The sequence below is a fragment of the Lactuca serriola genome, chromosome 4 (assembly GCF_051521515.1).
Source record: "Lactuca serriola cultivar US96UC23 chromosome 4, Lser_US96UC23_V15, whole genome shotgun sequence".
In the NCBI taxonomy this organism is placed as follows: domain Eukaryota; kingdom Viridiplantae; phylum Streptophyta; class Magnoliopsida; order Asterales; family Asteraceae; genus Lactuca; species Lactuca serriola.
This window is the reverse complement of record NC_136411.1, coordinates 315,130,948-315,145,610: the sequence shown is the minus strand read 5'-3', so window position 1 is coordinate 315,145,610 and position 14,663 is coordinate 315,130,948.

Sequence of the window (14,663 nt, the reverse complement as noted above, 5' to 3'; positions counted from 1 at the left end):
CCACGCTTGCTGGTATCACCCACGCTTGATAATGGAAAAACGCATCAGTAACTTGATGTTATAAAACGCATTATTGTGTGTGTCTTAACTAGTGAATAATAAAAGCATATAAGTCGAAGTTTTTCTATTCCTTTTATTCTAAGAAGATAAAAGCGATATCTGTCCACTCGATGATTTGATTTGAGTTATGTCTCGGGCCCGGTCAGAACAAAGTTGATGTGTTCAACTAAGTTCTATGTCGAACGAATCAGAGATCGAGAAACAAAGTGCTAAACAATAAGTTTTGTTAGCATGATATCTAGAACATAGGATTATACGATCACTTATCTGAAGGCCAAGATTTTGATCAAAGTTGACAACGACGTATAAGAGCTATGATTGCTAATCGGATCCTGAATACATATATGATATATAGTTACTAGACTTATCCAAGTGGGAGATAGTTGGGTTAGTATCGAAGCCCGTAACTATATTTGGTATGTACTTGACCCGGTTGTGCATGGTCCTTTTGGGTTGCCTTCAGCGAAGCAACTTGACAAGGTAATTTGATGAAAGAGAGAGAGGATAATATGATTTCTTAATATATTATAAGAATAATATTTTGAAGGAGAATTCAAATTTATTTAATTAGTCATAAATTAATTAGGAATTAATTTGGTGACTAAAAGAGATTAATTAAATAAAGGGGCATAAACTGTCAAATGTATGATAGTGGAGTTTTGGGCTGGGAAACCTAATGGACTAAGGGGGGAACGAAATTATGATGAAGGATCATCATATTTTCATCCATGGGCCTATTCCAGAAGGTTCCAGATGGTTCCCAAGGCTCCAATTTTCGGCCACTTGCTTCCCAAGAGAAACCCTAGGCCGAAAATTAGCATCCTCCCTCCTCTCTCAAAGTTGCCTTATTGCTTGTGGTGTTTGTGATCTACTAGAAGGGTTATAATTGTGACTCTAAGCTCAAGAGAAGAAGATCCGAACCACTATTTGAAGAGGTAAACATCTAGATCTGATGTTATATGTTAATTTCGAAATTATGTATGTTAGATTAGGGTTTGTAAGTCTTGGAATCATTGCATGTACAATAGAGAAACCTAGATCCAAGAATTAGGGTTTGTATGAGCACATAGGATTGTTCTTATGCATAAAACCATTCAGTAATCACTATGGAGAATTTCTCAGACCATGCACGAGATGCTTACTTGAGACCATACAAAGCTTTGCGAAGCCGACAAACCTCACCCGTCTGGTGCTGAATTCCTGAGGGAGGAGACATATAAACCTCTACATGGATTTCACCATTCAAAAAGGAATTTTTGACATCCAATTGAAAGGTCTTCGACTGCCGAACAGATGAAACCGCAATCTTAGTAGGAACTGTCGTCAACTTTGCCTCTAGGGCAATGGTCTCCTCATAGTCAAAATTGTACTATTGAGAATACCCTTTTGCTACAAGTTTGGCCTTGTATAGCTTAATAGACCCATCATATATTTTTTTTAATATTGTACACCCAACAAAAAACAATCTTATGTTTCCCAAAAGGAAAGGAAACAAAATCCCATATATCAGTCTGATGAAGTGTAATGAGTTCCTCGGTCATAGCATTCTGCCAAAGAGGATCTAATACAGGTTCTCTATACGATTCAGGTTCAAACAGATGGTGGATGTTCACTGTAAATGAAGCAGACGATCCTGATTATGTATAGTAGGAAAAGAATGGAAGATTAGTGGACTTGATAGGATGAGTAGACCTCCTGAGAGGTTGTGGAGTTGGGTATTCAATATCAACAATCGAAGGAGTAGACTCAGGTATAAGAGAAGTTGAGGAACTCTCTGAAGAATGCGGCGTGTCCTGAACTGGAGGATTAGGTGGAATAGAGGAATGTCGAGCCTTTATATCATCATCAAAAGGATCAATATGCAGAAGATCTGACTTCGTTACATCGTGGCCTGTAGTAGGAATCAAGCAGAAAGGAATATGTTCCAAAAAAGTGACATGTTGGGAAACATATAACTTCTTACTGGCAGGATCATAGTAATGATATCCTTTCTGTCCAACACCATACCCCAAGAATACACAAATAGTAGATTTTTTTCCCAACTTGTTCCTTTGAAAATGAAGAAGAAGAACAAAGCAAGTACATCCAAAGACTCGAAGAGCAGAGTTGTCTGGTAAGTGACCATATAGCTTCTGAAAAGGAGACATTCCTGAATTCAATGCAGTAGGGATACGATTAATCACTTAAACAACAATTAAGACTGCTTCTCCCCAAAAGGTACTTGGAACGTACATAGACAAGAGCAATGAGCAAGCAGTCTCAACAATATGAAGGTGTTTCCATTTTGCCACATCGTTTTGCTGATGAGTATCAGTACACGATGACTGGTGTATGGTAGCATTAGAAGTATGTAACTTAGTAAAATCATTAGAAATATATTCATCCTAAGTCACACCTAAAGCACTTTATCATAACTGAACGTTGAGTTTTAACAAGAGCTCTAAAGTTGGTGTAAATGCCAAGGAAATCAGATATGCGATTAATAAGATAAACCCGAGTATAGAGAGTATACTCATCTTTAAAAGATACATAGTAGGTTGACCCGCCGTTTGTGGATACTTGTGCAAGACCTCGCACATTAGAATGAATAATATCAAAAAGAGCAATAGAGCAAGAAAAACTTTTACGGAAAAGTAAAGCAAATAATTTTACCAGTTTACAACTATCACAATCAAAAATATCACAAGTGTTCGAATCACCCAAAACACCATTAGAAGCTAGAAACTCAAATGTGATACATATACATGTCCCAAACGAGAATACCAAAGGTAAATCTAAGACAACAAGGGACTCAAATGAAAAGAAGACAAATCAATGCTAGAGGCAGCATCATCAGATACTTTAAGAACCTCCAAGACATAAAGTTCTCCCACCATGCGATCGACCCCAATCACCTTCTGAGTGTGTTGATCCTATATAACATAGATGGAGTAAGAAAAGAACACCCAATTACAAGACTTACACAACTGACTGACTGAAACAAGATTCAAAGTGAGTTTGGGAATGTAATGAACATCAAAGAGAGACATATGAGGAATAGAAACAATCCCAGCACTCTCAAATATCATAGATATATCACTAGCATAAATAACAAAGATAAATGATATGTCTGATAAGAAGGTAAATGAAGAAAAATTGGGAGACATGTGGTGGGTTTCACCGGAATCTAAAATCCATAAATATGAAGGTATACTTGAGGTACGAGATGAAGTAGGACCAGAATGATACATAGATGCAAACATCATAGTTGGATTGGAGGCCAAATAATGTTTAAACTATCAAAAACCTAGGGATCCAATGTAAAAGGTGTTATGTTGCCAACTGACTTAGTTTCAACTCATAAAGCAGCAGTAGCAACGAACAATGGAGGGCGAGGTGTTCGTGGAGGGGCACTAGAAGCACATGGTTGAAACTTCTTCTGACCAGACCTATGTGGTTGTCCCATGTGAGTCTGAACAGATTTACCCTTTTTAAGTAACAATGGACATTGAGCTTTCCAAAGATTTTTTTCTTTTTGCAGAAGGTACATTCATCATATGCAATCGTTTGAGTTTGTTGAGACTTATAAGTAGAAACATCAAGCACATTAGGTGTGGAAGTAGGAGTGGAGATTGCTTTAGATCTTTCATCTACGTGATACTTGATACGATTCTCTTCAAAAATCAGCTCATGAACAATATAATCCACTGAGAGAATGGGAACAATGAAGAATCATTACACGTAGGCCTTCAAAATTAAAACACAACTTTAGGTTCCTATTTTTTGATTGGATTGGTGCGGAAGGATAATATCAAGAAGATAATCGTGTATGAACAATGATGAACATAATATGTTAGTAAAATGTGATGGATAGATAGAGAGAATAAACATGTTAAGTGAAGAACACTCACATGGATAGGGAGAATCTCTAGCCAAACACACACACACACACATACTCTCTCTCTCTCTCTCTCTATAGTCTACATGGTGCACACATACAATAAATGACCACTCACCTCCACTTTATATACTAGTGGTGGGAATATACTCTCCATACAAGGGAATATTCTAACCTAATAAATTCTTCATCATTATAGAGCATTTTCATGCTCCAACAATCTCCCCCTAAATGATCGAAAATGGTGAGGGTAAAGCAGTGATAAAGGCAGAACATTCGATGGGCAGGCTTCGGTGTTCAAGTGTCTCGGAAAAGTTGAAGTTGTCATGATCTCAGAATCTTGCAATGGAATATCTGTAATCAAAGAACATACAGAGGAACCCAAACTTTAAATAAGAATATGAAATCCCAATCTTCAAATGTTATCAGTCCCAAAAAACCGATCATGTTCACAGTCTCCCCTAAACTGTTGAACCAAAGAGCACAGTGTCTAATCACAAAATGTCTTCAATATACCGAAATCGAGTGAGAACACACCAAACAATCTCTAAAGAGTAACCTGCTAAAAATGTGAAGCATCCAAAAGTGAATTCTGAATGATAAATAAGGTGAATTCAAAGACACCATCTAGCAATGCCAAATATTTGATCGGAAGATCAAAAATAAGTGCCATGTCAAATCGCCAAAATAGTGTTCTTCTTCCAAGTATCGCGAATCTAAAATCGAGAAATCATAAATCTGATCCAGATGAAATCACAAATGAGACATCCCAAAATGTTGAGTCTGAAGATAAAAAATCGTAATCCGAAGAACATCTAGTAATGCCAAAAATTCAATATGTAAAGATAAAAAAAAAGCAGTGCCACATCAGAATACTAAATCGATCTTCATGTTCAAATGTCTCTAAAATCAGAAATCCAATAATAAATTAGAATGGATGCTATTGATCCCCCTCCCCATTATTTTTGATCGACCATCCAATAAAGATAAAAAATAATCATGAAATCGGGCAATAGAATATGGTGGATATGATGAACCATCACAAGCTCCCTCTTGATGTGAGCATCTACCATAACGTCGTACTAAACAAACACTGTAGAATATATATATGAAAAATCTACTACTGAAAAATCATAATGTTGAACCAAAATACAAACCCGAACTTCCGCACAATCACTGACTCGTCAATCACGCTCAAAGTGAACCGGTCTAGACCTCTAATTGGTCCGAATGATGATCCGAGATCATATGTTTCCAATCTGAAGGAAGTAAAATACGAACCATGGAAAGATCCAAACCTCAGAAAATGTTGTTGATTAGGAACGTTTCCGAATGAAAATTTGTGAATCCAAATCTCTGAAGCACGTAAATCGGAGGTTGCAAATGCGAGTTGCTCGTATAGAGGAAGAACACACAAATAATAATCTATGAACCAACTATGTCTACATTCGTAATCAATAAGAAGAATGAAGTATTGAACCATGAGTCTAAAATTGGTGTTAAAAAAATAATAGGTAAAAAAATACTAAATGGGTTTAAACTAAAAAAAGGTTAATGGTTTTAAATAAAAATAAAAGAAAGAGATTAAAAAGGAAATGGATTCAATATGGTGAATTCGAAATGAAGGACAATGGATTGAGTTCGAGATGGGTTTGTGAAAAAGTATCTCAGAAAAGTTGGATATAAGATGGATCTCAGAAATGGATAAAACTAGATCCATATGCAATGTGAGTTCGAACGAATTTTCATGAGTCCACCTTTTTCACAAAAAACCTCATCTTCTTCAGCACAAATATTATTCTCCATAAATTTAGATTTAATAGAATAATATGTATGAAAAGAACAACAAAATATTTATTTTTCAAACAACATCACCAACAAAACAGTAAATAACTCACATAAGATTTTTCAGTTGTGAAGGCTGAGAAAATGCTTCATAACTGAGGAAAATCATCAAGATAGTAAACCAATCGGGATCGTTTCCTTGAAATAATTAGTTAGATCTTGAAGGTCTTGCACTAATACCACTTGTAGGTTCCCATTTTCTCGATTGGATTGATGCTGAAAGATAATATCAAGAAGATAACCGTGTATGAACAATCATGAACATAATTGTGAGTAACCTATGATGGATATATATATATATATATATATATATATATATATATATATATATATATATATATATATAGTATAAACCTGTTAAATGAAGAACACTCACATGGCCAGGTAGAATCCACAACCAAACACTTTCTCTCTAAAGTCTACATGGTGCACACATACAGTAAATGACCACTCACCTCCACTTTATATAGTAGTGGAGGGAATACTCTCTATACAAGGGAATATTTTAACCTAATAAATCACTCATCATTGTAGAGAATTTTCATGCCCCAAAAGCAACACCATCAAAAACTAAACCAAATATTGTTCTTCCCTCCTAGCAATATAAGGCTAAAAATGTTTTAACTCTTTAGATTCAATAAGGATCAATTGATCCCACAAATCAGACATAGCAACATAGAATCTTGAATACTTACATAATTTTTTTGAAGGGCACTGTAACTTCCCTAAAATACGAGCCAAAAATTTCATTTTTAAAACATATACTTAGCAAAACAGTAGAAATAAAACATTCACTGATCATATCATTTCATAAGAGATGTCGCGTGTCTGGAAATCATTTATAAAACATAATAATGTCAGAGTAAAAATCCCCAGGAAGATCTCATAGTGCGGAATACAAAGCATGTATGTGATGTGCCGCTACCGTGCCAGCTCCTTCCCCTTCGAAGAAGAGGTACCTGAAACCAAAACTGAAAACGAAGCTTAGTGAGTTCCCCCACTGTACCACATACTATATAACCACATAGAATACACATATTGTCAGACATATCTGGGTGCCCGACCTACCCCTTCGGTCCTCTCGACCGGATACTGACTAGCATATCTCGGTGCTTGCCTCCCCTTCGGTCCTCTCGACCGGATACTGACTAGCATATCTGGGTGCTGGTCTCCCCTTTGGTCCTCTCGACCGGGTGCTGGGGGCTATTTCACCCCCTACTACTACAACACATATCACATAATCTATCTAGCATGACTGGGCATGACCGCCCCTTCGGCCCTATCGACCGGTAATCTGGGGACTATCTCCCCCTACTGTCACTAGCACATAGCATCATATCATACAAGCACATAAACATATCACAAGTAGTAGCAACCCTAGATGAATATCATAGAGACAATCATCTATCATACAACTCCTAGCGGTGAGCCGACATTGTGGCCGTAGACCCACCGCTACTGGAAGGTAACTCACCTCGTAGCTACTGAACTATGCGGGAATCCTCTGACTACTGTCATTGCTGCTCCGGAAATCCTCCGGCTAAAATTCCTACAAAACACTTAGTCAGAAACTGACATCTAACCTTAGGGTAAAATGACCATTTTACCGCTTGACCGAGTTAAAGTCGAAGTCAACTTCCAGTTGACCTGACTTGCCGAGTTGACTCGTCAACTCGCTGAGTCCCTATCCTTTCCTCAGACCTCATACCCGTCTCTACTCGTCGAGTTAGGCGATGACTCGACGAGTTTTCCTTCAAAATGAACACCGACTGAATCAACATCCGACTCACCGAGTTGTATGAACAACTCGTCGAGTTCATCATCGACTAATACTCATGCCCTGACTTGACTCGCCGAGTTGTGTGAACAACTCGTCGAGTTACTCTTCATCCTATGAACACGTTCTGTTCTCGACTCGCCGAGTTGATGAACAACTCGCCGAGTTCCATTAAGATTGGTTTGGACTCGCCGAGTCCGTTCATGCACACGCCGAGTACCAAGAATTCGCAGAACACTTTGCTTAGTCCAGAACGTTGGGTCACTCCCCGAGACTCCCTAAAACCCTTCCACACTCAACTGGTCCTTATGACCCTCACTGATATGGGACCAAAACCCTTGGACTCGCTGACTCCAACAATGAACTCGCTGAGTCTAACAAATTCCTTACTAAGAACTTCGATTTCTGATGTACAACACTTAACCAAATGATTGATCTAGGCCCCTAAAATCGATCTAGCACGTAAAGTTACAGACTTTACGTGCATGCATGGGACATTAGAGCTTAAAAGGCTCTAGAATGGTTCTTTTGTTGTAGGGGGCCTTCCTTGGTGCAAAAAGCAACCTAGATCTGACTTGTGGCTCATAAAATGACATACTACAGAAGCCCAAACCCCCAAACATGTTTGTAAACATGGTTGGCCACCAAAAATGGCCTATAAAAGCCCTAAATCACCCCAAAGAGGGATCTAACAAAAGAATGAGCAAGGTTCAGACTTTATACCTTCCAAAGACTGCAAATCATGAACCAAACTCGAATCCTTCAGTCCCCTCTTGATCCTTCTATGCTCTTCCTTCTTCCTTGAGACCAAAACTCACAAGAATCACTCAAAAGCCTTATATCTTCACAAAAACAGCTAGGGTTTGCTATGAGGAGTGTTTGGGAGCATAAAGGAGGAAAGGAGGCTGCAAAAGGTCGTTTAAATAGGGTGCAAACCCCTGGATTAGGGTTTTTTTCCCAAGGAGTGTTTGGGAGCATAAAGGAGGAAAAGAGGCTGCAAAAGGTCGTTTAAATAGGGTGCAAACCCCTGGATTAGGGTTTTTTTCCCAAACAGCAGCTACTCGCCGAGTCCGCGAATTAAACCCCGCGCCTCATCTCGCTTCTACTCGGCGAGTCAGTCCTTCGACTCGCCGAGTCCAAGGCCAAAAGTTAAAAAATAAAGAAGATTTAATAACAGAACACATACCAAGAACCAGGTGCTACAGGCACGAATATCATATTCTAACTAATACTGTTTAGCAAAGTTAGACTGAGTACACAGTCTTAACTAAGTGATTGCAAACTTCCTTTGATGTGTCATATTTAGTCAACTGTGTAACAAAATTGTTAATCCAAGTAAGACCTTGAAGTTATCAGTTTCCCAAGCATCAACCAACAAATCAAAATTATCAACTTGAGGCATTGAAGGTTTGGCTTTAGTTTTAGTCACACAGCCCCACATACTCTTCCCACGAAGGAAGTTCTTCATAACATAACTCCAATACATATAATTCTTTCCATCTAATCAAGTATTGGTTGACTGAATGGAATCATCATTTGCAATTATGTTGGCAATAGATAAAGAACTACAACAATAGAGAAGCAGTTAGAGAATGAGAACAACAACAAACCAGCAGAAGCAACCAATCAGACAACAACAACAAACTAACAACAACAACAACAACAACAAATGGATACCAACAAGCAAACGGACATCAACAAAGAAGGATCATCAAACAGATTGGAAAAGAAACGGCTATAGTAACACTAACAACATATCAAAGCTCCTCTCTAATACGATGATAATATTGTTATATGATTATTGAAAGAGTGAAATTACAAGGTTCTTGATGAAGAGCATAAAAGCTAAAAACAACAAAGGGTGGAATAAATACTAGCTAAGACCAAACCTTAATGGGCTAAAGACTAAAGAGCTCATAAACATGTAGGCTAACAACATATATGCTAACATGTACAAAAAAAATTAATAGTTTAATCGAAAATCAAATTGCAAATCTGTTGATATTTCTAACCTTTTAACAAAAATATGTTGCTATTTTTGGCCCTCATTTACTTGACTAACTAATTAAAGTTTCTTTTGAGAAAATCACTATAGTGATCCCCTTCTTTTCACGTGTTTCTTATATACATTTAATCAAAGGTTCCTAATCAACGAATTATATGTGTATTAAAATGCATCTAGTCTAACGGTATCTAGTGTTGCTTTCCATCTTTAAGATCAATGGTACAAGTCGTGTCTAGGACAAAGATAAAATTAGAAATAGTTTAAATTAGATTAGATTTTAGTTAAAAAGAAAGTAATTAGGTGTGGAAGTAATGTGATAACAGCCTTGTCCTTGTTATGTTTTTATTCGGGTATTAAACGACTTGCACATGGGCTGTTACGGGGTTGCACAATGTGGGTTTTAATGAATAGGTGGATACAAGATAGTGACTACCTATTGTTTATGTCAATATCTTTTATAATGTAAAATCCACATCAGTATCTTCTGTTACCTATGATTTTATATGCCTAACTAAAATGTGAATTTTAACTAACTATTTAAGGGAGTATTTCATATATGCCCCTCTTAAACTTAAAAATATCATATTTGCCCAGCTTAATTTCTCAATATCATATTTACCCTTAATAAACCTTCAAAATATCATATTTACCCAAATCCTTTTTTATAATGTTTTTTAATATTTTATAATCATTTTTATACCTTAGAATTATTATAATAATTAAAAATTTTAACCATATTATCCTTACGACTATGATAATGGAATGTGAACTTCTAAATTGTTAGAATGTCGCCTCCTTGACAAACAAAAATATTCATCTTCAACCCTCTCATTGTATATTTTGATTGTTTAGTTTTTGTTGTTGTTGATTATTATCATGTTGTAGATGGAAGATATTTTACATACTATCATTGACATTTTGATGTTTAACTAGGACATATACAACACTTTGATATTTAAGAAGGGCATATATGATATTTTGATGTTTAAAAAGGATATATATATATATATGATATTTTGAAATTTTATTAATGGTAAATATGATATTTAGAAATTTTATAAAGGATAAATATGATATTTAGAAATTAAGTTGGGTAAATATGATATTTTGATATCTCAGAAGGGCATATATGAAATTCTCTAATTATTTAAAGTACATGATTTAAAATGGCTAATTTAGATCAATACATCATAACTAGTGTACACTAAAATGTTCGCATATAAAATTCCTTGGTGCATTGCTACTAAGAGACATATTATCTTGGTTTGGATTTTTAAGAGATTGTTATGTATAATTTAAAGTCTAGTATAGTTCGAAACCTTTGAGAGAACAATTCAAGAAACCTATTATCTCGGTTTGGATTTTTGAAGGATATGATGTGCATCATTAATGTATAGAGCATAGAAGATAATGCTTGCTATAAAGTGTCCTTTGCCAACTAAAGGTATATATATATATATATATATATATATATATATATATATATATATATATATATATATATATATATATATATATATATATAGCTGAGCATTTGGACCGGACCAGACCGGCTCTTGGACCGGACCGGTTATGGAGAATTTTGTGGATCGGACCGGATGAGTCGTGTCCGTGTCCGGGTCCAGGTCTAGGTTTTCCGGGTATTGGACCCGTTTGGACCGGTACAAATTTAATTGTATAGATTTCAAATCATTAAAATAAGGTTTTGGGTTTCATAGAAGTAGTTAAAACAAATATGTTGTTGAGTTTGTTACAATACAACTTGTAAAAATGATTACATTTCCGTTTCATGCATAACTTGCAAAATTAATTTTCCAAATAAAGGAAACTAACATATAAATGAAGTTTACCAACAAAAGTTAACAATATAAGACAAACATACAAAAGTTTTATCGTAACACCAAAAATCATAGTTTAAACTTTAAAATAATCAAACTAACAAACTTCATAAACTCACATTCTAATCTTGCATCGGCCTCTTCATCATATCATTGTCATCCATATGTAACATGCTCAAAGCTTGTGCAATCTCTACATAAACACAAATGAAAATGTTGTTAGTATTTAATAAAAAGTAATAATTGTATAAAAAAACAACAAAGATTGTAATTTTTTACCCAAAGCTATATCATCATCGTTCAAGATGTCATCAACATTGTCAATTATCGGATTCGTAGACTTTCTCACCCACTCTTGGGTGCATAACAAAGCTTCAACTCTCAAAGTCGATAAATTAGTCTGATACTCACTTACAACCCTACCACATGTGCTAAACGCGGACTCGGACGTCACACTTGAGATTTGTATTGCCAATATGTCTAACATTAAAGAATTAAACTGTAACAACATTAATTTGTAAGGAAACTATGAAAGACTAAAAAAAGTAATCACCTTTCGCCATCCATGCAACTGTAGGGAACCTAATCGCGTTTAGTCTCCACCACCCGAGACTTGAAAAATCTTTTTATAAGTAACTATATTCTCTTTCAAATAAGTTCGAAACTCGTTATCTGTTGGATCCGAGTTGATACCTCCCGTACAAAGAAAATCATCGAAAAAATCAATATCATCATCAACATCAGTGACTTTTTGACTTGCTTCTTGTTGAGATGATCCACTATTGTCAAATCGTTTCAAGTAGTTCATAAATAAATTCTCTATCCTATTCTCAATCTTTCGGACCATTTGACGTGCTTTTTTGTCTATGTCCGCGGGGGTCAATGACGGTTCCATCACTTCCATGTACCTGATCATTTTTTTAAAAGCATGTAACAAAAAAGGTGATTTGGTGGTAGGATCAAGTAAAACTGCAAAGTACATAAAATCGTTCATCTTGTTGTATGTACCCCAATACTTGTTGTATTTCGTCTTCATGTTATTTACCATTTCGAGAAACATTGGTTTGGTTGACCAGTTTCTTAAATGTATGTTCACATCTAAGACTTCCCGGATAAAAAGATTTACTAAAGGTTTTGATGTAGCCGAAACAAGCTCTGTTTTTGTCTTGAATTTTTCAAAGAACTTCACCATTTCGGTTACAAATTCAAAGTCATAATTATCCGGTATTCTGTTGAGATCCCTTTCATATGATTTATCTGTCAAAGATACATAAATTTCAGAATTATAGTCTAAAATAATATCTAAAAAGCTGAAATATTTCAACTTTGATAGCTTAACTTTGAAGGATTGTAACTCACTAAATATAATATCAAAATCAACAAAATTATAGTCTAAATTCATCTTAGAACTGTGAATTAAATATTGGAAAAAACCGCGTGTCAATCTGACTTAAAACATACGAGTTATGGTTGTTTAAAAAATTCCACAGATTACAAAATGATTAAAATGTTGCTGAAAAACTGAAAATTTTCCGCTTTGATAGCTCAACTTTGAAAGACTATAATTCATTGAATATAATACCAAAATCAACATAATTATAGTCTAAATTCATCTACAAGCAATAAACTAAATGTTTGAAAAAATCGCAGGTCAATCCGACTTAAAACGAATGAGTTATAGTTGTTTAAACAATTTCATAGATTACAAAATTTTTAAAATGTTGCTGAAAAGCTGAAATATAACTTAAAAATAATTATTACCTCTTACGCCAAATTCCATAAATGCCTCTCGTAACATATGCGGACTTCGATAACACGAAAGTAGAGTTCCATCGGGTAGGGGTGTCACCACATGGAAACTTCTTCGTTTGTAAGCCACAATCGTTCATTACCTTCTTGAACTTTTTTATTCTTTGTGGTGACAATCTAATATACCGTACCGTCTTTTGGATACACTCAAGATGATAGTTTTAGTATTTTAGTCCATCCTTTATGATAAGGTTTAAAATGTGGGCCATACACCTAACTTGGAAATGCTTTCAACCATCGTAAAGATTGGGCAATTTTTTCTACCAAAAAGTCAATTGCCTTGTCGTTTGTAGCGGCGTTGTCCATGGTAATGGTCATGACATTCTTCATTCCCCATCCACGAACACAATCGAGTAATTCTCGGCCCATATCCTCTCGCTTATGGCTATCTATCTCCCTAAAGTTTATAATTCTCTTGTGCATTATCGAATTCTCATCTATTAAGTGAGTCGTGACCACCATGTAAGTAGTCCTTTGACATGAAGATGTCCAAGTGTTCGTTGTCAAATGTATAGCGGTGTTTGGGTTACTTAAAAATTGAAGCATTTTTCTTCTTTCTTCTGTGTAAAACATGGAAACCTTCCGGGATATCGTATGTCTAGATGGCAACACGACCTTAGCAATAAGTGTGTTGGTGTATTCCACAAAAGCCTCGTTTTCAGCAAACTTAAAAGGTACTTCGCCTACCACAAAAAGGTTTAGTCTCCCCATTTGACTCCTTCTTTAGATTCAATTTGGTTTGAGTTTGATCTTATAGCTTATCTGGGTTTTTTTGACACCTACGTTTGTGTTTGAGTAAACTAGAAGTCTTGTTTCTTTCCACATCCGCCTTTAGTAGTTTTTCACACCAATGAGATTTTCCATATCTTCTTTTTACACCATCATCCTCTTCTATCATAACTTTGTCAAATGTGTCCCAACAAGAGGATGTTTCTTTGCCACTTGTTTTATTTTATTTTATTTTATTTTTGCGAGTTGTTTTCGTTTTCCCATTTATTCTTTTTAATTTGTTAAAATTTGATTAATCATCTTTTTCCAAATCGTCAACAAATTAATTTGTGATGTATTCTCAATAAATTCCTCTTCATCAACATTCGTAACCTAGTTTACATATAGTCACAACAAAAATATTTTCACAATTAATCAACAAAATATAACAACAAACTTTATAACTTTCAACAAAAATTAACAAAATTCAACCAAAAATCATAACCCTAATTTACGTACAATCATAAAAAAAAAACTTTTTGACAACAAATAACATAAATATGACAACATAATTCATGACATTCAACAAAAATTAACAAAAATCAACAAAAAATTGTAACCCTAGTTTACATATAGCCACAACAACAACTTTTTCACAATTAATCAACAAAACTATAGCAACATACTATATAACTTTCAACAAAAATTAACAAAATTCAACCAAAAATCGTAACCCTAGTTTAC